Source organism: Lutra lutra, chromosome 14 (assembly GCF_902655055.1).
Source record: "Lutra lutra chromosome 14, mLutLut1.2, whole genome shotgun sequence".
NCBI classification, from domain to species: Eukaryota; Metazoa; Chordata; class Mammalia; order Carnivora; family Mustelidae; genus Lutra; species Lutra lutra.
In genome coordinates, this window is record NC_062291.1 from 75,842,461 (window position 1) to 75,865,759 (window position 23,299).

General features: G+C 49.0%; 2 long non-coding RNA genes across 3 annotated transcripts; one reads left to right on the top strand and one right to left on the bottom strand.

Moving 5' to 3' along the window:
• Positions 1–2,676: 2,676 nt before the first annotated feature.
• On the bottom strand, positions 2,677–10,686 carry LOC125084237 (uncharacterized). The gene is made up of 3 exons (XR_007122557.1): positions 10,675–10,686; positions 4,491–4,600; positions 2,677–3,406 (listed from the first exon to the last, which is right to left on the bottom strand). It is a non-coding gene; the product is annotated as an uncharacterized LOC125084237 (long non-coding RNA).
• On the top strand, positions 4,298–22,816 carry LOC125084236 (uncharacterized). Of its 2 annotated transcripts, none has more exons than XR_007122556.1 (3): positions 4,298–4,609; positions 9,596–9,791; positions 22,685–22,816. It is a non-coding gene; the product is annotated as an uncharacterized LOC125084236 (long non-coding RNA). The 2 variants fall into 2 exon arrangements; XR_007122555.1 differs by lacking the exon at positions 22,685–22,816 and adding an exon at positions 13,668–13,788.
• Positions 22,817–23,299: the final 483 nt, after the last annotated feature.

The following is a 23,299-nucleotide window of genomic DNA, read 5'->3' on the forward strand; positions in this document are numbered from 1 at the left end:
GCACTGAGCAGCTTGGCCATAACCCAGCTTCCGGAATCTCACTCCCGGCTGCCTGGAATGTGCTGGTTGCTCTGCAGCGTGGCTCCAGACATGAGGCCCTACAGCGTTTCCAATGTGAGTTCCACTCTGGGTTTGGGGAGGCCCAGAATCCATGGATCCAACAGGAAAATGGAAAATAAGTGCGTCTCATTCAGCCCTGCTGGCTGCTGACGGATCTGGGAGGGACCAGTGCGTGCCTCTGGATTCCTGGCTATGAAAGGAAAGAAAATAGAGGCATGTGTCTTAGTGAATATGTGGGAGGTTTTGTGGTTTGGTCCAAAGTCAGAACCAAAAGTGGGAAGGAGTCTCATGTCCAATGGCCACCGAGTTAGATCTAAATAAAAATTCTCATTTGTCAGTTGCTCAGCAAGCAAAGAGATTTCCAGATACTCAGGGAGAGGGGGACAGGAGGAGCTCATGGAAATTGGCCAGGGTGATGGGTTTCCGGGTCTCTAGTAGAAGTCCTTACGTAGCCCTACAAGATAACCTATCCATTGAGGGACTGGAGGGCACAATGTGAGTAGATCACGGATCATAAGTAAAACCATCCAGCTTAGAGGGTGTGTTGTAGTTGCCGCCTGCTATGAAACCCGCCATTTCCAAATATGGTGACTTAAGCAGCCTTTATTTGTGATTCTGTGGGTCGGCAAATTTGGTTGGGCTCAGCTGGGCTGCTCTTCCCTGAGTATACACGCTCATGCGTCTTGGTGTGCTGTAGGTCCATGAAGTGGCTTTGCTTCTGGACATTGGCTGGCTATTAGCTGGGCAGTGGGGACAACTGGGCCATTTATCTCCCATCATCCAGCAGGCTAGCCGGGGCTCATTTAGGTGGTGGTGGCAGGATTCGAGAGGACGCAACGTCTTGAGGTCTGCTCGGCAGGGTATGCTCTTCATTGCTTCTGCCACATTTTACCGGCGAAAGTAAGTCATGAGACCAGCTTAGATTCAGAAACACACTATGCAAAATACATCCCAGCTCTTGAGGAAAGGAGCTGCTAAGTTCCATCACAAAGGAAGAATGGATATAGGGAAAGGTGGAAAATGGGGGCTAGCTTATGAACTGCTGCAGGTGGTGAGGGCTGGTCCATCAGCAGCCGCTAATGGAGTGAGGCAGGTAAGGGATCACATGCTGACATTGAGCCCTGCTGAGGATCTGGGAGGCCAGGAATTCCACTTAGCCTCCTGGCTGCCTGTGGGGTGTAGAGGCAGCTCATATGAGGCTGAAGAGTGGGGGGTGTGGGGGATGGTGAAAGGAGTGAGGTTTAGGATCCCGATCCACTGTCCATGAGCCCTATGCTTTGGCGGAGTCAGTGAGTACGTCTTCACCTTAGTTTTCCCATCTGTAAGATGGGACCACAGTTTCTGCCTCATAGGGTTACTGTGAGGATTCCAGATGCAAGGGACCTGGCACATGGTGACTCTGGGAAAACAGCCACAATCATGAGTAGCATATCATAGCAGTCAAGCAGCCAATATCAGCATCTACGCTGAAAAATAATGAATAATTAGAATTTCTTCCTCACTAAGGAGCCTGGAATCTCTTACCCCAGAAGACAGAGTGGCGTCCCGGGTTCATACCGGCAAAGACGGACATCGCCACGATGCCAATACCAGTTTGGCTGGCAGAACTGGCCACTAGCCACTGAAGGCCTCTGTGGCCTCAGGCATATCCCAGGGCTTCTGTTCCTCATGGCCAATGCCCACTGAGCTCTGGGTGACACGCTGGGCCCTAGGCCTGACCTTGGCCCCGCACAAAAGGCCAGGTACAGTGAGGAGGGGTCTTGCTGAGGTGGCAAGGCTCAGGGAAACCTCTCTGGCTTTGTGCTTTGACCCTGTTAAATGCCACTGTCTCTGGGCAGAGAACTATTAGGACAGAACAGAGAATTATGTAGCGTTCTAGACCAATGATCTTGAACACAGTCTGTATCTGCACTATCCAGAATGGTAGTCACTGGCCACATCTGGGACACTTGAGATGCAGCTAGTACAACAAGAGACTGAATCTTTCATTTTAATTAATTACTTATATGGCCACTCGTGACCATGGTTACCATGTCGGACAGTGCGGTTCTAGGTGGGTGAGTGTCTGAAGAGAAAGGGCTTTGAGGACGCTGAGCCATGTGGTCGTGAGGTCTGAGTGGGTGGGGATGTCACCTGGCGCGGGGTCGGGAGCCCCAGGCGAGGGTCCGGGCAAGGGTCCGCTGAGCAGCTGGTGCTGGTAGAGCCTCTAGGCCTGTTGCTTAATTTGTCCCTCCTTATTCCCAAGTAGGGTTGAGCAAAGAGGGAAGCTCATGACTGCAGAAATTCAGAATCCGCCACGCTTTTAGCCTCTTGGTCCCCCTTTCTCGGTTCTGTGTGGCCCCTCGGGACTCCCTGAAAGGTCATGGTTCTGTATTCTGCTTTACCCTTTCTTGTGCCAAGGAAAACCCGACCTCAGCTGTCCAGTTGAGGAGAGAGGAGGGGACCTCCCGAGGAGGAGAGAAGGGCCTTCCCATATGGGGGGTTGCTTTTCGAACAGGGTCCAATGTGGCTTTTGAAGATATTAACATTAGCTCACACACACAGGCACACAGACACGCAAATACATATGTGTACACACACACACACACACACACAGCTTGTTTACAAAGGAGGTGACTTTTGAAGAGTTGGGACAGAAGCCCTGGTCTGGAAAAACTGGAGGTTTTGCTTCCACTTTAATTGGGTTCAAAAAAGATGACAACCCAAGTCCGCCTCAGGGTTTGCTCTGGAAACTCACACTGGAATTTATTTCAGGACCTTCCCCAAGTCACAGCAGAACGCTGCTTGCACAACCAACGGTGGATTTTGCCTAGACATTTTTTTGTTTTTTTCTAATTGCCTTTTAGCTCCTGCAGGGATAAATGGCCCAAACCAATCACAGTCTCTGTACAGAAGCTGGAAAAAAAGGCTGCTATCTGCCCACCTCACCAGTCTCTCAATCCCCTTATATTCCTTTAAGTTGGGAGTCTATTGCTGGGGAGCGTTCTAATATCCTTTAAAGCATAGAGTCTTTCTGGATCCTTCGATTAACGGACTGCGGTGGATACTAGCGGCTCCTGAATGGGCTTTCTGCAGTGGCACGGGCAAGATTCGTTTTCTGCTATCACCATGATTTACAAGGCTCACATAACCATGTAACGACTTGGTGATTACATGGAAAAGATCGTATAAATACATAGTAATTACAAGTTCATGCAGATTACTTGCTATATACATTTGAAGTTGCCGAGGAGTTCAAAGATTAATTAGCCTGTAACTGGCAGTATTTAAATCATTTTTTTCTCATAAACGAATACATTGAGGCAGACTTCAAGGCTGGCGAGGATGGGGATGTGATGAGTATGATCTGAAAAGAAAAAATGAAATTTGACAGGCATGGATTATTTAAAGCACGCATATGTGAGCTCAGCAGCCACTGCACTTTGATGCAAATCGTAGGGGAAAGAGCAAGGGGATGGTGGGTAGAGAAAGGTGCTGAACAAAGTAAGGATTTCCTGCTGGCGACTTGAAATTTAAACAAATAATCATTTAAATGGCGGCCCGGCATTACGTTCCGAGTTGTGTGCATTAATGTCAACATCTGGTACCAACATTTTGACAATTCTATTAAAATGCCCCAGCATTCCCTATCTAACACCTGTTAGCTCTAATTTTCTTTCCTGAGAAGCACACCAGTAGACAGGGTAGATTCCAAATCATTTATCACTTTTAAAGTGCTTCCATATGCGTGTTGGACCCAGCCTGGCCCTAGGCAAACGTTTTCTGAATGCATTAAAATTCAGGACTATTTTTTTTTTTTAAGTGTAGACACCACTGTTTCATTGAATTCATGTCTGGTAATTATTAGCTTAAATTATGGCTCACACATGACTTGACAAAGTGGACCATGAATTAAAACACACAGACACACACACACACGCGTACACACACACAGACACACACACATGCTCGAACTCTTCAATAGATGCACCCAACTCGTACATTGCTCGTTATTGAGATGTCAGTCAGTAATCATTAGGCAAACACTCTTCATGGAGGGAACTGCTAAGAGGCCCAGGAGTCCCAAGAGACGATCTAAAAATGTCAAAAATGTTACAGTATAAATGAATGACACCAACAAGAGAACATGTGTTAGAGATGCAAGCAATTAGTTAATATATTACAAGTTTCAACCTCTGAGCAAAACAGGCAACAAAAATTTCCGCTTGACAAAAGGCTACAGATAATATCAGGTTGATTCCCAGACAATACAAATCTCCCTGAATTGGAGCAACCCTCCAGCAGGCTGGGGTGGGGGGTGGGGGGAGAGGCGGGGGGGGGGGGCGCGTCTCAGGGGTTTGTAGGGTTTGAGCCCCTGGACTAGGTCCTGCTTTGCCTGGAAAAGACTGGCTGGACTGCTGAGCTCTCACAGTGGAGTAGTGGGGTCTGACATGAAGGAGAATATCCGGGGACCGTGGATCTGGCTCACGAAGCTAGCTGCCTTCTCCTTCCTGGAGCTTCAGAATGAAATTTAGAAGGTCGAATGAAATCCTAGAGGTGCCTGCAAAAGGTGACAGGGGTGGGGGATGTTATATGGGCAAATGCTTTATCATTGCTTTTCAGATTCGAAAAACGAAATATGGTATGTTGTGTAGTTTCCCTCTCTCTCCCCCTCTCTTTCTGATTCTCTCTCTGTCTCCCCCACCATATATGTGTATATACATATATATATATTATACATGTATACTACATATACACACATGTATACATACAGAAAAGACGTTTTAAGCAAAAAAATCCTCCCACATATATACACACCCAGAATATATGTTTTAAGCAAAAATACACACGATGTGCCCTTGGACTAAGGATTTGAATAGATCCCTTAGAAATCCCAAGGAAACATTGAGAATACAAGAAAAAAAGGAAAGAAAACCTGAGTTCACCAACTCGATAAATGTAAAAAAAATTTGTAGACAGTTAAAAATTTCCTCCCCTGTACACACGCACACCTACACTTTCACACTTCCTCTGTTTACTAAATAACATTTCAGCACAGTTTTCATCTTATAAGGAAAGTGTTTGAAACTTGGAATAAGTGCACTTAATTAAAGGAAGGCTGTGAAAATGTGCACTAATCTGATATGACTAATAGCAAAGTGCATGAAATTGCTAATTAGAATTTCATTAAAGGTGCTGCTTTATCAGACTGTGAATATCACAACCTTTAAAATTCTTTCAGGAGAGCTTAATTCCTTTTCAAACAGAAATATTCTTTAAAGACATTTGATTTGTTCTGAAGGAATTCATGGCTTAGGCTGGAACTTAAAATGTTGCCGATATTCCAGGAGGTGATATCAGAATAAGAATATAGATCAGGGACTTTGTTTCATTTGCCTGATGAATCCCTTCCTTCCCCATCTCTATGGATTATTCTTCAAAAACCCAGTCATGAAAATAGAGTTGAGTCCTTGGTTTGATCCACTTGTAATTTGTTTTCTGCTGAAGCCAAACGGTTCTTCTCTCCCTTTCTTTCTATGACACACGCACACACAAAAGGAAAAATTACTTAATAAAAATTTTAAGTCATTAAAAATCAAAATAGACATTGTGATTTTCACATTCATTAAAACAATAAAAGGGAAGAGACAATAAAATATGTTTTCTTTAAAGGAAAGAGCCACCCATTTAAAAAAAAAAATCAACTTGCAACTTTCACTCTAAAAAAAAACCTCTTAAAATACTAATAACATTTTAATCACAAAATTGTACTTTTTAAAATTAGAAAAATCCAGTGTTAACAACAGCAAATGCATTTTTACTCCTTTACTGATTTGCTTTTCTAGGTTGTAAGTTTTCTTATTTAACATTTTAATTATTGTCTGTACTAAGTCTGCATTTCAGTTTGTTTTTTTAACCATTCAGATTTTAAAAATTCTACCTTTCTGGTCTTCCATCTTTTCTAATTTCAACCTTGTTTTCTGTCACTTCTCTTTATTTTCATATGCAGGAAGTTGCTGTAATACCTTACTGTCTCTGCCCACAACTCTCCTGTTACCAATTGTATTTTTGTATTTGCTGTTTTTCCTGATGGTTCCAGAGTTCTTACAATTAGTAACCGGGTTCCTTTTAATATTCAAGCTTGATTGAACAGTTACATTTTGTTACTGAAAAACTATTAACGTTAATGGAAACTACAGTTCACTCAAAGAAGCAGTTTACTTTTACAGAAGTTGTTAAAACCCAGCCTGGCTTCAAATTTGCTGAACACACAGGTTCACGGTGATGTAATTTTGCAGAATTGAGTATTTTAAATACACTTGAAAAATGTTGGTTTAAAAGCTAATCAGTCATGTTTACCTGATGACCATATCTGAAAGGGGAGAAATGAGAACAGAAGTAACTTTATTTGAGAAGCAGTGTGATTTCTTTGGACATTTAAACAAATCTCAAGTGAGTTAATTACAGTTTGCACTGATTTTTGCTTCAGCAGGAGGAATTTTCATGGCATTTAGATAATTTATCAACTGGGCTACATAACAGATTAAAGGTTACATTTTCCTTTCCAACGTTTGGGAGGTACGTTTGCTCAGTAAATGCACCGATTTTAAAAGATCGGTCTAGACTCAAATGAATGAAAATTATGCTTGTTAACTGTAACGTCTGGAGTCCGAGGTGGGGCGTCAGCCTTGCCTATCCGCGGGCCACCGTAGTCAAACAAAGCTGCTAATTCGAATGTTTGAAGTTTCGAATTGAGAAATATTGTTCTAATATGGCAACAATGGGGCTGTTGTCCTTCCAAGCGCTCAGCGATGGCGAGCTCCTTACAGCTCGTTTTATGCAAAACGAATGGCAGGTAATTGTGATTTAATTCTTTTCAAGTAAATTACAGTGAGTGCGTGACACAAAGCCGCGGCGGACCCTCCTTTCTCTGTCAGCAGTTGAATTAATGATGGCAGGAGTAAAAACAGCAATTGTGCACAACAGCCCTCCCCGGTCCCCACCCCTGCCAAGGGGGAACCTGCCAATCAGGCCGCGCTGGCAATCCTCGGGTCGCGGCTGCGGAGGTTCGGGCATGGAACGTTCGGTGGCTCCGCGGCGGCGGCGGCGGCGGCGGCGGCGCGGGGGGCGCGGGGGTCACGGGGCCCCGGGCCGTCCCCGGGCCCCCGAGGTGCCCTCAGGAGGCCGCGGCTGCGCGCTACGGGCCGGGGCGCCCCCCGCGTGGCCACCCTGGGCTCCGTGGGCCCCCGGCGCAGGCCTACGGAGCGGGACGTGCTCGGCCGGCCGTGTTGAGGGCAGAAAGGGTTCCCGATGGCCTGGCCGTGCCGGCCTCCGGGAGAGGCGCCCGGAGGGCTCCGGGAGGAGGCGGCGTGGTAGAGCGAGAGTGCCGGGAGGCCGATGGGCGAGCCCCCGTCTGGGCGCGGCGCTGGAGGCCTTCGGGCGCGCCTGCCGTCCGAGGGGCCCCGAGAGCAGAGCGCCAGTTCTCGCCCCTAGACCCGTGGCGCCAGGGTTGGGAGGGAGACCCTGGGGGAGCCCGGGGGTGTGTGTAGGGGGGCGGCGGGAGGGGCGCTGGTGGGGTTCGCTTGAAGAGGCTCACTGCAGCCAGTCGGGCGCAGGAGGGGGCTTTGGGATGCGGCTGGGCACCGGGCACCCGCTAGGCACCAGGAGTCATTGAACTGACCGCTAACGTACTGTGTGAACTGGTCACTTGCCCTTGTACTTGAACGAAGTGCGAACTTCTTGCTGAGGCCCACAGGGGCTGGGTCCTCTCGCTCCTGCCTGGGGTCTGCTCCAGTGAACTCTGGGTTCGTCAGAGGTGGAGTCCTGCCTGCCTGACCTCAGTGGGTCACTTGGGGCAGGTTACTTCACCTCTCTGGCCTCAGTCTCCACAACGGAAATGGAGTTGATGCCGGAGCCCCTACCTTCAAGGGTCCTCATGGGCACGTAATGAACTGCCAGTCCGTGCCGGGGGGAGGGGGGGGCGTTGGGCACAAAGTGGGGTGCCTACACCCGTTAACAAGTCTCACCCCACCTCAGCCACCTACACCTGCTCCCTTTTCTTGGATCTCCCTAAATGCGTCCCTGCCCGGGGGCCTTTGGCCCTTTCCAGGCAGAGCTCTTCTCTTGTTCTTGTCCTGGTTTCTGTTTTAGGCTTCAGCTTAGCTGTCATCTCGGAAAGATCTTCATGACCCCCTAGCTCTGCCATACCACCCATCCCTACTACAAAGTTCTTTGTTTTCTTCCTAACATTTATCCTGATCGGAATGTTTTTCTCTATTTGCTTTGTGTTTATTGTCTATCTCCTCCCCCAAATCAAAGTTCTGTGAACTGGGGGTTGGGGGGGGCTTCATTGGTCTTGTTCTCTGTAGATCCCAGCACCCTGATCGGGGGCCTGTCTGGAGTAGGTTCTCAGTAAAAACTGTAGATGGATGGATGGAGTCACGTCTTCTGACCTGTACATCAAAGTGGTTGAACCCCGTCACGCCTAAGTGCCTTGTTCTGTTGTTTAACAAGTGAAATTGTCAGCATGGAAATTCTATTTTTTTAATTAAGAAGATAATTTTTTGAAAGAGATCGAGGTTTTCAAAAGGGTGTCACTTAGAGACTTTTCTCGGGTGTCACCATCTTTCTACACTGACTAGTTTTGACCAGGAGGGTGGAACAGATCTATTCTGAGCTCTCCCCATGGCGACCTGATCTTAGGAGTTCCTGATGGAGGGGTCTTCTGGATTTTCTTCCCAGTCCTGATTTCTTCCGTAATTGCCCAGGAACTCTGCAGACCTCCACCCGACAGAGCAGCAGTGCCCACCCTCATCTCAGGCTACCTGCCCTTCACTGTCACCCGCCCCCCGCAAGCCCCCACAGTGACCACCTCATTCAGCACTGGCCTTCCGTCCTCAGTCTCTCCAGCCAGATCTTTTCTGCTCCTTGGATGGCCCCTCTTCGGCATTAATCACAGATTCACACCTGCTTTTCCTCTGCCCTAGAGCCAGCTGCTTCCAGTAGACTGGCTCCTGCCAGGCTCGCCAGACCTCGGGAAGGAGCCAGTGAGGGCCAAGAGAGGCTGGGTGGGGCGGCCTTAGCAGCTCAGCTCATACTGCGGAGATGAGTCAACTAGCTAGGGTCACTGTGTCTCTGTGCCCAAGCTGGAGCCAGGGACAGAGTATTTCTGGAAGGCCTGGTCTGGCTTCCATCTCACACTATTTATTTATTTGGTGAGGTCATTATAAACAATGAGTATCTCGGACACGGTCACCATATTTGGTGGCCAAATCCCATCCCAGGGTCATATCTTTGGGAAAGAATTTGAGGACCTCTGGCAATCCAGAGACCAAGAAGCACAAACACTCAACTCCTTCAAGCATCCAATACCAGTTGCTTAGCACCTTTGGACTGAGAACAGTGACAGACGCCGAGGACATGGATACAATAATAGCTTGTACTTGTTTAGCCCTTTTCTTGGGCCAGGAACTGTTCTAGGTGCTTCGTGTGTGTTCCATCGCATACGGTGTTATAGCTCTATGAACCAGATTCTATTATTATTCCCTCTCTGCAGAAGGAAACGGCCCAGAGCACGCACACATGGAGTTCACCAAGGTTATACAGCCGAGGAGCGACAGGACCAGGACTTGGAACCAGAGCGTGCGCTCCTATCCACCACGCTGCACTCACCCTCTGTCTCTGTCTCCAGGATGGATGAGACACAGCCGTGGCCCTCCAGGGGCACAGAGCCTCAGAAGCAAACAGAGAAGGTAGGTGGCGGGTGTGGTTCTCCACCCAGGGTGTCAGTCGTGATGCCTCATGGTTCTTACTGTCTACCCCAGGCCCCATTTTCATTGTTTTATACATATCACAGCACTCTAAGAGGGAGGAAGTGACATCAGCTCCATTTTATAGATAAGGCATGGAGAGGTCCCGCAGCTTGCCAGAGGTCTCAGGGATATTAAATGGCAGGGCTGGGATGGGGATGCGCAGGGCCTTGCTCCAGGGCCCGTGCTTTTACCCTGGCGCCTGGCTGGCCATCCTCAGGCAGCCAGGAGGGTGCTGAGCCCCTTTGCAGGCGTCATAAACACCATGTTTGGAGCCAGAGGACCTGCCTTGGAGCCCTGGAGCTGCTACTTGCTAACTGAAACCCTCCCAGGGCCACTGCGAGGATTAATGAAGATCATGTCTGGGGACAGGTGCAGTAAAGTGCGAACTGCTGACCTTGGAAGCCTTGGGTTCTATGGGCGCTGGTCCACGCTGGGCACAGTGGGGCAGGGGACAAGGGACAGTCCTACCTCATTGATCTTGCCATGCAGCCCAGGAAAAATGAAGGGGTGATTATTTTAATTGCAAAACAAATGACTGCAAGGAGATGTTTGGTGATACAGATGAGTAGACAATTAAGTCTGTTACTTTTTGTTTGTTTGTTTCTTTTTTTTTTTTTTAAGATTTTATTTATTTGACAGACAGATCACAAGTAGGCAGAGAGGCAGGCAGAGAGAGAGAGAGGAGGAAGCAGGCTCCCTGCCGAGCAGAGAGCCCAATGTGGGGCTCGATCCTAGGACTCTGGGATCATGACCAGAGCGGAAGGCAGAGGCTTTAACCCACTGAACCACCCAGGCGCCCCTGTTTGTTTGTTTCTAAGAGAACTGTATTCAAAGGCCTCTGGGCCAACCCTTGAATTTGGCCTCATGTCAGACTCTGTGCTTGGTGCTTCATGTGCTCAAGCCCCCAGGCCTTCCAACAGCCCTGTGAGGAGAGACACATTATACCCATTTTACAGGCTAAGAAACTGAGCCAAAACAATGGGCTAATAAATGGAGGAGCTGGTTGAAGCAAGTCTAGCTGACTCCGGTCTTGTCAGGGTACAGTTCCACGGTCCTGGTGCGGGGCTGGCTTGGGGGGCTGCCCTCATCCCTTCTGGTTCTGAACGTTTGGTTTTAGCTCTACTTTGTCTGAAGGTCCCCCCACCTCAGCCTTGGTGCTTTACAGTCTTCACCCCTTCTCAGTCTTGGGGGTCTGTTAACACAGTGCCTCTGTTGAGTACCTAAGGGCTGATTCTGTATCCCCTCCACACACCCGCCCACCAGCCTGTTGCTTTTGTGCAAGAGCCTGAGGTTGACACCTTGGCCTTGTAGAAGGCGCCAAGTGAGGACATGTCCCAACCCTAGGACCTCACCCTGGGTGAAGCAATCCCTCCGGGGGCCAGGGTGGTATGAGGAGAGATGTTGTTGCCTTGGTTCCCCTCCATGTTCACCCTAGACGGGCTTCTGGCCCCATTAACTAAATTTATTTTGGGTTAAATGATGCAGTCGTTGGAGAGAGTAAACACCGTACCTTCATGAAACCATCAGGCAGATTGAAAGGGGTTGGAAAGGGAACAGTGGCCACGCATGGGGTTACAGAATCCCCTCTACATGGGCTCTGTCATGGTGTTCCCAGACAACAGGTGCCTGGTGACTCTGCTGGTGTGTCCACATATCCGTGGGAGGATTCCTACTGTCAGGCTATGGCTGTGGTGGGAGAGGGGAAGGATGGGGCTCGAGGATGAAGGATACACATTCTCCATTTGCCTTGATCTTATGGAGTGGCCTAGAGCAACTGCACGCTGAATGGGTGCATGCATGGGTTTGTGGGGGGAGTGCAGACCTATGGGACTGGCGTAACAGCGAGGGATGGGGTCCCTGCTCCCCCACTTACTAGCTGTAGGGGGGCGGGAAAATTGTGTCACTTCTCTGTGCCTCCATTTTTCTCCATCCATAAAGCTGAGCTAATAGCTAGATGAATCTTACAAGGTCAGTGGGAGAAGTTAACTATGCAGTACATGGAAAAGCATTTTAAAGGGTGTCTGGCACAGAATAAGCAGTCCATAAATGTTAGCTGACCCTAAAACACAAGCTCAAAATGATCTTCTCCATCTATGTCTGCTTTCCCACTCAGAACCTGTAATGCACAGAGTCATAGAACGGAGTGTCTTTTACATTGTATGTTGATAAGAAAGGAGCATGTGGTGTATTCTGGGTTTCACCATTCACTACCGTGTGATCCTTTATTAGTGTCTTACTCTTCTGAACTTGTTTCCTTATCTATAAAATGGATATAAAATTTAAAAAACTACTACTAATAGTGAGGAGTAAATGAATAATGTACATAGAGCAAATAGTATTTATTAGTCTTCTTTATACTCTGCCTCCCCACTCGCCCCCCCATACAAGTCCTTTTTGAAAGGCTCTGAGATACCTTCTCCAAACCGGTTTTCCTTCCCACCTCGGTACCTTGGAAGACTACATTTCCAGCCTCCAAAGCAGTCAGGGGCCCCACGTGACTGAATTCTGGCCAATGGAATGTGAGTGGGGGTAACATATGCTGTTTCCAAGCCTGGCCCCTAAAGTTTCTTGTAAGATAGTTCATGCTCATTTTCTCCTCCATCTGCCAAAAGGATGTCACTGTTCATGGTGACCGTGGAGGCCACATGTTGGAGATGGTGGCACCCGGGCCAGCAGAGCCCTGCTCTTTGCCCCTATGCCTTATCAGCCTGCTTGGACTGTGACATGTTGCATTAAGCCATTGAGACTTCGGGGTTTTTATTGTAGCGAGCAATTAGTCTCTCCTGACATATACAGAATCTTCTAGAACCTCTACCTAGTATAAACACCCGCATACATTCATGTAAGATTTTGCACAGATTTGAGAGACTTCCTGGCCCTAGATGTGGACCTGGACTGCCTTAAGGAATAAGAACCAGCCGGATGTGATGGTGAAACAGCCTTTCCGGCTTCAGGGCCTCCCTGCAGCAGAGAACTTAAGGGACTTTTGCGACAGCCTAGTCTCTCCAGGAAAAGGTCACCTATGCAAACATTGCTAACCATACAGACGCTCTCCGCCATGCTGCAGCTGCCAAAGTGCTTGCTCTCATCCTCGTGGTGCAGCCGACAGATCTGATGGGTACAGGTCACAGGACCAGGCAGCGGCTGCTCCCGGCTGAGTCCCTGGGATTCTGCTCAGGGCCCCCGTGCGTACAGCCTTGCCCTCCTCCTGCCCTGGAGGAGATCAGCTCTCCTGGTCCTGCCTCCCCTGTTCTGGTGAGTGCTCCCTGGAGGCCCGGACTAGATGGCTTCGATCCCGTTTCTCCTCACAGCCTGCTGCAGTTGGGCTGAGCCAGACATCATGTGTTTCACACAAGGTTGTTGATTCCGGGGGGTCAAGGACCATCTTTATGGCATTCTAGAAAAGTAAATACTCTCAGCTTGGCTGAAGGTTCTAGTAATTAAATATAAGATAATATTAGTCATATACTGAGTGTTTGTTCTGTTCCAGATCCACCTATTATTTCATTAAATCCTTCCCCATAATCCTATCAGGTGAGCTTGAAATAGCCCATGTTCCAGGTAAGGATCTGGAGGTGTGGAGATGCCTGGCCCAGGGCCCAGAGCTCCTGGGGGTGCTTCAGAGACTCTATGGGGGTCGATCCAATGGCAATGACAGCAGACTTTTTCTAAGCCCCTACTATGTGCTACCGAAGTGCTTTTGATGCATTATTGCATTTGATTTTGAGAATTTCCTGATGGAGTGGGGCTACTATTATTTCCATTTAGAGGTGAGACCCCCCAGTTCAGTGAGGTTAATTTGCTCTTTTCCCCAAGGTCCTGTGGTTAAAATAGGTGGTGCCTGCATTCAAATTCAAGTCACTCTTCAGAGCTTTGGCACTGTCACTCCCTTGGCACCTGGCAATGCCTCCTTTCCCCTCTTAGAATGTGCAAGAGGGACCAGTAAATACTCTTCCAGGGGCTGGGACTTGGGGTGGGGAGCCACCCTGCGGTCAGGTTGACAGCCTGCTTGAGTCTACACCTACTGTGTGCAAACTTGGGTCCTAAGCCCTGCAGTGATACAAGAGAGGCCCCGACTTTGCCAAGGAATTGACATGCAGGTGGAGAAGAGAGCTGTGTACCTGCACCTGCTGCCTGAAGAAGTCAGCGTGGGGGAAAGTGGACGCTGCAAACCTTGGAGGAAAAAGTGCAGCCACATAGCAGCAGGGATGGCTTTACCAAGGAAGTGGGGTTGAGATGAGCTTTGTCTACCTGGATTTAAATCCCAGCTTGCTGAATGACTTTGGGCGAATTAGCTAGCTTCCCTGAACCTCCGTTTTGCCGTCTATAAAACAGAAATAACAAAGGTCCCCACCTCACAGGATTACAAGCATTAAATAACATTTAAAGTGCTTGGAATGAAGCTCTATATTATGTACTTATTTACTCTTCTCATCACAAGGACTAGGAGAGTTTCAGTAGGTGAAGAAGGGAGGTTTAACACACCCAGTGAATGGCGTGAGCGAAGCTTGAGAGTTGAGAAGCAAAAACGTGTTTTAAAGAATAATAAGCAGCTCAGTCTGGCTGGCTGATACGGGAGGCAATAGATGAGGGCTAGAAAGAGAGTCTGGGCTGAGATCGATGCATATATACTTAACAAATGGCAATGGGGAGGCACTGAATGTTTCCGAAAGGGGGAGTTTCGTGGCCGGAACTAGGTTTGGCTGCAGAATGTAGAGTGGATTGGAATGGGGGTGATGGGGGAAGCCCAGTGGAAAACTATGGTTATGGGCCAGGGGAGAGGGTGGTGACAGCTGGCAGGGCAAAGAAAGCAGGAATTGGCACTCACAGTGGAGGAAGGTGTGTTAGACATACCCTTGGCCAAGGGCAGGTGTGCCGTGGGCAGTGGTGCCCTATCCAGGTCCAATTGAGTGGCTCGGAACCCACAGCAGGACTTTCCTTTTGCAGGCCCAGGCTTGGGATGCAGCCCTCTGGGCACCACATCGTCAGCGGCATCTTTGTGCCAAGAAAGACATAGATGAAAGGTAGAGAAATGGGAGACCAGCCTCCTTTGGTTCTGAGAACCCAGGGCACCTGGTGTCCTCAGGGTGGAAAAGCTCTTTGATGGTCCAAACACAGGTTCCAGAGGACTCATTTGGAATGGAAAAGGGAGGCAGGCTCCTTTTGGGCTTTCATTGAGGTTTTTGAAGAGCAAAGCAGGCTGGTGAGATCTGCCTGTCTGAGGCGTGTTTTATCTTAACCTTTCCATGTAATCCTGAAAGCCCACCTAATCAATTGAAGATCATAAAATATTAGACTTAATGCTGCAAAGTGCTGCTTTTTAATTCACATAACAAGCTCCTAAATAATTCAAATAGCAAACAGACCCTGCAAGTCAATGGTGGGAGGCTGCTTGGATCAGCGGGAGAGTGTCAACACATGCCACATTTCCCGGATCGACTCCATTTCAAGAACCCTATTAAGTTAATTGCCGGTTTCTGACAGCAGAGAGCATGCTGGGAGCACAGCAAGCTTTATTAGCCTCCGTGGCATCTGGAGACATCAGCCATTTTGCCCCTACTTGCAGGCACTGGGAGCAGCCTGGAAAAAAGTAAATCAAATTACGAGACAATAAATGCTTTTGGCAACATGTGGGTATCTGATTCATTGGTGAATCCAAAAGAGTCAGTGTCAGTCGCCGGCCTGTTAAATTCTTTATGGCAACACTGTCTCTATATTGCAAGAGTCTCAGGGGATGCCACGGGGCAGTTGCACCCTTTAGTTGCATCCTTTGGCACCGCAGGTAAACCTGAATGCAAGCCAGGGTTTCCCACCTCCCAACGACATTACTGGGTAAATGGAGTCTCTAGCATGGGAGTTGGGTGGACATTTGGAGCGATCTCCAGTTTTCCCAATATTCCGAGTTATGCGTTTAGGTTTGTAAGCAGATCTGCTTGGGTTTGGAAACACAGGAGGGACCCACAGGATTCTGGTGTTGGTCAGGGGTGGGCAGGGAAGGGAAGACATGTGAAGTCAAGGTCGCCGGCCATCTGTACCTCCCATCTGGATGTTCCCAAGCAGGGCATTGTTCCAGGGCCTCGTGCCTGCCGATTGGCAGTCCTGGTATACATTGACTATGGAGTGTGGCAGGGCATCCCAGTGACTAGGAGATCCTGCAGAGTGGGGCTCCCTCTGATCTCTCCAGTGCCTACCTTTATATGAGAAAACACCAACAAAGAGAGCTTCTGGGATGGCCCCAAGGTCACACAGCCAGCCACTGCCAGCTGACTTTAGGACGGAATCCTGTTTGTTGCCGGACATCATCCCATCTGTGCTGTTTCTCTTTAGGATGTGATGGTGTGACAGTAACAGCCTAGATGAGCTCAAGATTAGTATCCCAGCTCAACCACTGATTGTCAGTATGACCTTAATTTGAGCAACGAACATACAACTTCACTGTCCCTCTACCCTGCTGGCAAAATGAGGACAGGAGTGCTTCCCTGACAGGATTCTTCTGGAAAGGACTGCATTAGTGATAGTTATGTGAACCATGTGGTTAAGATCTCAAACTTGGTAGCTAACATTTGGTATGATTTCCTTCCCAGCATCTGTGCAGACTCCTATGAGCAAGACTCAGATGAGCAAAACTGTTTACATTTCTAGATGATTCTCTCAACAAACCGAGAATCTTCCGATTTATTGGGTTTGCGCACCTAATTTTTTTTTAATCAGGTGTGCATAAAGGGAGACAAACTACTGTCTCAGATCTCTTCTTACCCCTGTCCTTAGATCTAGCCTTAGTGTCTGTAGCAAGAATGCTACAAAAGGATCTTCAAAAGGATCTGAATACACTTGGAAAGAATATCCAAGAATGGATGGTAGGAGTGAGGATGCCGGGGGCAAATCAGTGGATTGACTGTTTTGTTCCTGGTTCTCCAGTGTCTCTGCACTGTGGGATTGCTGCCCTTTGATGCTGGAGGGGGGGGGGCGGTCTCAGACATGGAAGCTGGCATCCTCCTTTCATGGGGGTTGAAACTGAGGCTCAGAAAGAGACAGGGACTCGCCTGAAGTCACCTGGCTAGTTAGTGGCAATGCCAGGGATGGAAGCTGGGTCTCCTCCTTCCCGGTTCTGTCTTCTTTCTGGTTCGCAGACAGTTAGGAGTGAACTTGGTGGCACACAAGTGGATTTCCCTCTACCTGGGAAGAATGGACCACTGCCACTGGGCCAGAGCCTTGCTCTCTCCTCCCTTTCCAGAGAGAGGATGTGCCTTTGCCCCGAAACCTCTCTGAAAATAATGTCAATTCATAACTCATCTCTAATAGTAACAGCTATCATTTCCGAGACCTGAATTCCAGGCACTGGGTTTACATTTTCTTCATAACCCTTTGAGGTGGGTGTTACTGTGACTCCCATTTTTCAGAGGAGGAAACTGAGGCCCGGGGGTGAAGTGACTTAACCAGAATGACACCGCTGGTGAGTCAAAGGTAGGGCTTGAACCAGAGTTCATTTTGACTTGAGCTGTTTGCTCTGGCAATACCCTGCCCACTATTAGAAGCTGGCTCAGGCTAGAGGGCTACAGAAGGGGTCACAGGGAGAAATGGATCCCTCACCTGGGGTCCAGCACTAGCCGAATGTGGTAGACCCTAGCCAGGAGGTGCTGTTGGACCCTCATCCTGCACATGATGTTCCGTCCCCTTCCTCCCCACATCCCACCTGTGTCTCCTGCCAGGGCGGATTGGTAACCAGGTAACCAGGGACCCAGAGCTCCTCTTTCACACACTTACCAGCCTCTAGTAACTAAGTATATATATTAGGATTAGGTTCAGCTGTACTTAACAGAAAACTCCTATAACAATGACTGAAATGCATAGTTTCCCCTCTGATGTACGAGAAGTCCTGGGTAGGCTGGTGTGGTAGCTTCATGATCCTCTGGGGCTCAGGCTCTGTCTCTTCCCATGCTCTGTCACTGCCCACATTTGGCTTCTGTCCTCAGTGTTTCAAAATGCCTGCTGCAGCTTCAGCCATCAAGTCCACATTCCAGGCATCAGGAAGCAAGGAGAGGGAAAGGAAAGGGTCTTTCTCAAAGTGTCTTTTCTCCTTTGCAGAGAATCTTTCCAGAATTCCTTTTATGTGTTTCTCTTGCTTCTGTTGGCAGAACTTGGTCATGTGACCACATCCAGCTGTAAGAGAGGCTGGGAAGCACATTCTGTAATTGGGCACATCACCGCCTCCAGACTCTAGGTGCTCGTGAATGAGGGAGGATGGGTACTAGGTAAGTGGCAGGTGGACGCTGCCACACCATGATGTTGTGCCCCCTCCCACTTGCCAATGTGCTGATGACGGAGAGAGGTGGCATCCTGAATGAGTGAAAACTCGAGTTATCTTTGGTGAGCATTCTATAACACACTTGGAGATCATTGGAAATGCCTGGGGATGCCACAGGCTTAGGATTGGAACCACTGTGTTTTCTGGGGCTGTTTGTTCTGAAGATGGCAACAATGATGAAATCAGCAGTAATTCACACTGTCATCAGCTTTCATCCCACATTGTCCCTTCAAAGTATGGATAAGTTTTATTTTCTCGGGATTTCTTCTCTTCATGACACATTTATCTGGTGGGTCTTCTGAGGTTGCCTGGAGAACGGGTTTCTCCCTCTGGAGGATTCTGATGATCACGGGGCTATGGAAGTAAGCACAGATACCACTGTGTCCTCTCTGCCTGTGCGCCAGACACTGGCCATGTGCAGGTCACAGCATCCCCAGACCCACAACCAGGGGCCTGGTGGTCCCATCTTACAGATGAAAAGTGAAGGCTCAGAGAGGGTAAAGCCATTTGCCCAAGATCACACAGTGGTCCTATGGACTGAACGTTTGTTCCCCCTCCTCCCGCCCCAGTTTGTATGTTGCAGCCCTAATCCCCAGCGTGGTGGTGTTTGGAGGTGGGCATTTCACAGATAGTTAGGTTTGGATAAGGCCATGAGGGTGCAGCTCCCATGATGGGGTTGGTGCCCTCATAAGTAGGTAAAGGGCACAGAGCTCTGTCCCCGCCATATGAGGACACAGCTAGAAGGCAGCTATCCACAGTCCTTCACCATACCAGCACCCTGACCTCAGACTTCAGGCCCCAGAACTGAAAGAAAGAGATGTCTGCTATTTTTTTTTTTTAGACTTATTTATTCATTTGAGAGAGAGAGAGAGAACAAGCAGGGGGAGCAGCAGGCAGAGGGAGAGGGAGAAGCAGGCGGCCCACTGAGCAGGCAGCCCGCTGCGGGGGTGGGGGGGGGGCTTGATCCCAGGACCCTGAGATCATGACCTGAGCTGAAGTCAGACGCTTAACCCACTGAGCCCCCCAGGCTTCCCAGATGTCTGCTGTGTAAGCCCCCCCACTTCCAGGCTGTGGTATTTCTGTGACAGGGGCAGAACTAAGACAGCTGGTGAATGCAAGAGCCCAAGGTGGTGCTTTGCATCACCCCAGCCCTGGACGCTGGATGCGTCCCCAGCTTCACCCTCACCCCTCTGGCTCCTGCGACAAGGAGGGCATTGCTGAGACCTCCAGGTGTATACCGTGGTCCAGAGTTCCTTCTTGTCTTCACTTCCTCCTCCTCTCTCCTTTACTCAAGACCTGGCCATAGCCTTGGAAAGACCCCCGCGGGAGCCCAGCACCATCCTTCCAGCCCCCGTGTGGGCTCCGGGCAGTCACACCTCCTTTCTGGACCGCAGGTGGCTCACGCCCTGGGGCCGACCCCCTTCCGGATCCCCACTGGCGCACAACCCTGTGGACAGAGTGTGCTGGCGACATTAGGAGCCACAGCGTGGGCTGGCTCGGACCAAGGTTCCAGAAGAGGCACAAAACAGAGGCTTCCCTTGTCCCCCTCTCTGTGATCCGTGAGTGGAGCCACTGAATCCCAGCACCAGACCGGAGCGGCGGGGGGCGGGGGGCGTGTGTGCGCTGAGACCTGCTGCCTACCAGGTTTCCATATACATAGTCTAAATAGATGCTTTGCAAATTGAAAAGCGTTCACGTATAGAATGTGGCTGTGGGGAGCGAATGCTGTCTTTGAACGTGTCTCTTTAAAGGCAGAATTTGCCAAGTGTTTTCCTGCCCTGAAGGAGCCACTCGAACGTGGCAGCAGATGTAAAATGGAAATTGAAGTGTCTCTCCCAGGCCACCGTACAGGGATAAAACAGGCGCAGGCTATTCTAGGCGCTCATTAATAGCAGGTCTCCGCGGGCCGGCAGCAGCCAGAGGATTGTACTCATTAAAAAGGTGACGAGGTAGAGTTTTGTGCCTTCCCTGCTTGTCACTGTGGGATCCTGGGGTTCAGATGTCACCAGCGGACCCCAGAGGAGTGCCCCCGGCTTGCTGGCATGGGCGACTATTTTCTGAAGGGTTTGAAAGCGTCTCCCACTCGTGGATGGGGCGAGCAGCCCCTGGTGTTTGTCAAGTGGGTTCGTCTCTCTTCCGAGGCAGGGCCTGGATGGCGTTATCTCGAGACAGAAGCAGAGAGAAGAGCTTTAGCTCATCGGCTAATGAAAGATCATTGGGGATTCCCAACACGGTCCTTTAGACGGCATAGTAAAGGGCCCAGAGCCTCCCGTGTGGTCTGGGCTGGGGGCTTGGGGTCTTCAGCAAAGTCTGGAAGGGACAGGACCCTTATAACTGAAGGGACTGGCCGATGGTTTCCTGGGAGTCCCAAATCCCAGCAGTGTCCCCTTGCTCAAGGCCACTGCTTTGTTTTAGAAGAAGGGGATTCTTGGCTCAACCTTCTTTTTTTTTTTTTTTTAAGATTTTATTTATTTATTTGACAGAGATCACAGGTAGGCAGAGAGGAAGGGAAGCAGGCTCCCTGATGAGCAGAGAGCCCCATGTGGGGCTTGATCCCAGGATCCTGGGATCACGACCTGAGCCAAAGGCAGAGGCTTTAACCCACTGCGGCTCAACCTTCTTTGTCTTGTCCGTCGGTTCCCTCTGCTCAGCAGTGTGTCTGACTGGAAAGGCACTTGATTTATTGAATGGGCCAAAAGGAATGCATGAGGGGCTCTCTGATCCCAAAGCCTGGCCCTTGGTCACTTCTCGAAGTGCAGCCCTTTGGGGATTTTTTTCACTTGTGACCTTTAGTAGCTTCCGGGCTGTGGCCTTCACCTTGAAGTTAGGGTCACCACAAGGGCACAGATCTGAGGAAATGAAGACAAGAAGATGATCATGGCCTCAAGTTCCTATATGGGGTGTTTTCTCTTATTTGTTTTTATGACACAGTATCAATACTGTGTTGAGAAATAGGTTTATTTTTACCCTTCATTAGCAGGTAGAAAATGACTGTGTTACTTATGAAATGTTAACAATAACCTGGGTTTAAATTAAACTACACTTCAAAAATTATAAAGCTCAATATTAATAAAATGGGTTCAGGGTTGGAGGGGGTGGAGAGATAGGGAGAACATTCTGTAATTTATTTTTTTTAATGCAAAAAAAGACACTTGGCTCACCTCTGAGAGGACTTGAGTTGCCCTACAGAGGTACATCTCTCACAATTTCAAGAAATCCCAGGGAGAGAGAAATATAGCAGCAAAATCGTCCACCTGAAGACATACTACGCAGCACATCCCTGCTAGGGCCTGGAAGGTTGTGTGCTATACCCTTGGCTCTGAGTTTCTGAGAAGCCAAGGCAAAGAAGGAAGGAAAAGCAGTGATGAGGTTTTTAGGAGGTTCAAGGCCTTGGGCTTTGGAGGGAAGAAAACCAAGAGGGAAGAGTGAGGATAATCTTGATCCATTATTTTTTTGGAAAATAATTTTGAATAACCCCTTAAAAGACCAAAAACCTATCACTCATGGTCTCAGGGTACCCATCCTCCTGCTGCAAAGATCCCTCCCAATTACTTGGAACTGCCTAGTGGGTGTGTCATGGTGCTCTGATGGCCCAGGAGTACTGCTGGTTTGTCTGCAGACCTACCGTTAGGGCACCCCTTTCTGGGAAGAGCATCTGATTATGCCTCTGGGTGATGGAGAGCCCACGAGCAGGCTGTGATCAAGGTGAGGGAGGGCATCGAGCTGGGGCCCTACAATTGGGTGGGGTTGGAGGGTGAGGGTCTGGGGGGATGCTGAGGACAGGTACACACTGATTTCACAAGCACAGTGGGTTGGACACCGTGGCTGGTTGGTGGGAGACCAATCCAGTTATGGCATTACTGAGCCATGCTCAGATGTGACCTTGGTGTCTCCTACACATCAGGTACCTCAAAGTGTGAGTGGACCACAGAGTTCCTAGAATCTCTAGATTACTCTGGCAAGAGGATCAAAGTCTTCTTTGTGTTATTTGACCTGATATGACATTCATCACAAGTCCCTCATATGAGGTAATGAATTAATGATTGAATAAGTGAGTGCCATGACTACCATGGTCCAAATGCCATCCTTGCTTCAGCTGCTTTTCAAGGTCACTTCCTCCAGGAAGCCCTCCCTATATTCTCCTGCCCTTTCTTATCAAGACTCTTACAGCTCTGGATGTGTGACCAAAGTGTGAATGCCTTCCTAGGTGCTAAGAATTGGAAGGTCTTTCTTGTGTTTTCTGGTGGTTCCTCATTCTAGCCAGACAACAAACACATTTCTTCAACATGCACTCATTCAGCTCTTATCATTGGCCCCACTCTGTGCTGGACCCAAGGAATTCAAGAAGAAACTGAACAGATAAGGAGCTTATAGTCTAGTGTTGGGGCTGGCAAACCCCAGCTCCTCAGCTGGAGTGAGCCCAACTGCCACCTGTTTTTGTAAATAAAGTTTTATTGGTACATAGCCATCTCCATTTGTTCACATGTGGACACATGTTCCCATGTGTTTGGCTGCTTTTGAGTTCCAGTGACAGAATGGAGTTGCAGTGACAGAGACCACATGGCCTGCCAAGCCCAAGATATTTGCTCTCCAGACCTTTACAGAAAGATTTGCTGCTCCCAGTGCTAATGAGAAAGACAACCTAGAAAAAGATCATTCCAGCATGATGTGTGAGAGGCAAGGACAGGGTATATGGCTGAGCCCGGCAGGCCTGGGGATGTATGTGTTACTGCAGATAGGGTAGCTGGGAAAGCTGCTCTCGAGGAAATGTTATGTGAGCTGAGACACGAGGGCTGAGGAGGCTGCTCTGTGAGTTGCTAGGGTAGAACATTCCCGGGGGAGGGAAGAACATATGCTAAAGGCCTTTGATGTGTTGTAGGAATGGATGGAAGCTTGTGTGGCCAGGAATGCAGTGGACAAGGAGAGAGTAGGACAAAACCAGCATTGGAGGCGTAGGCAGGGGCTAGATCAGTGATTCCCAAGGGGGCCATATTGCCCTCTTGAGCTTGTTTGGGATATTTGTGGGGGGCATGCCATAAACTCAGTGAGCAGGCACCAAGGATGGAAGACTTCAAGCGGTACATGGAATAGTCTGACCCAGCAATGGACTGTCCTGGGTCCTGCATGACTTTGCGGTGTCCTA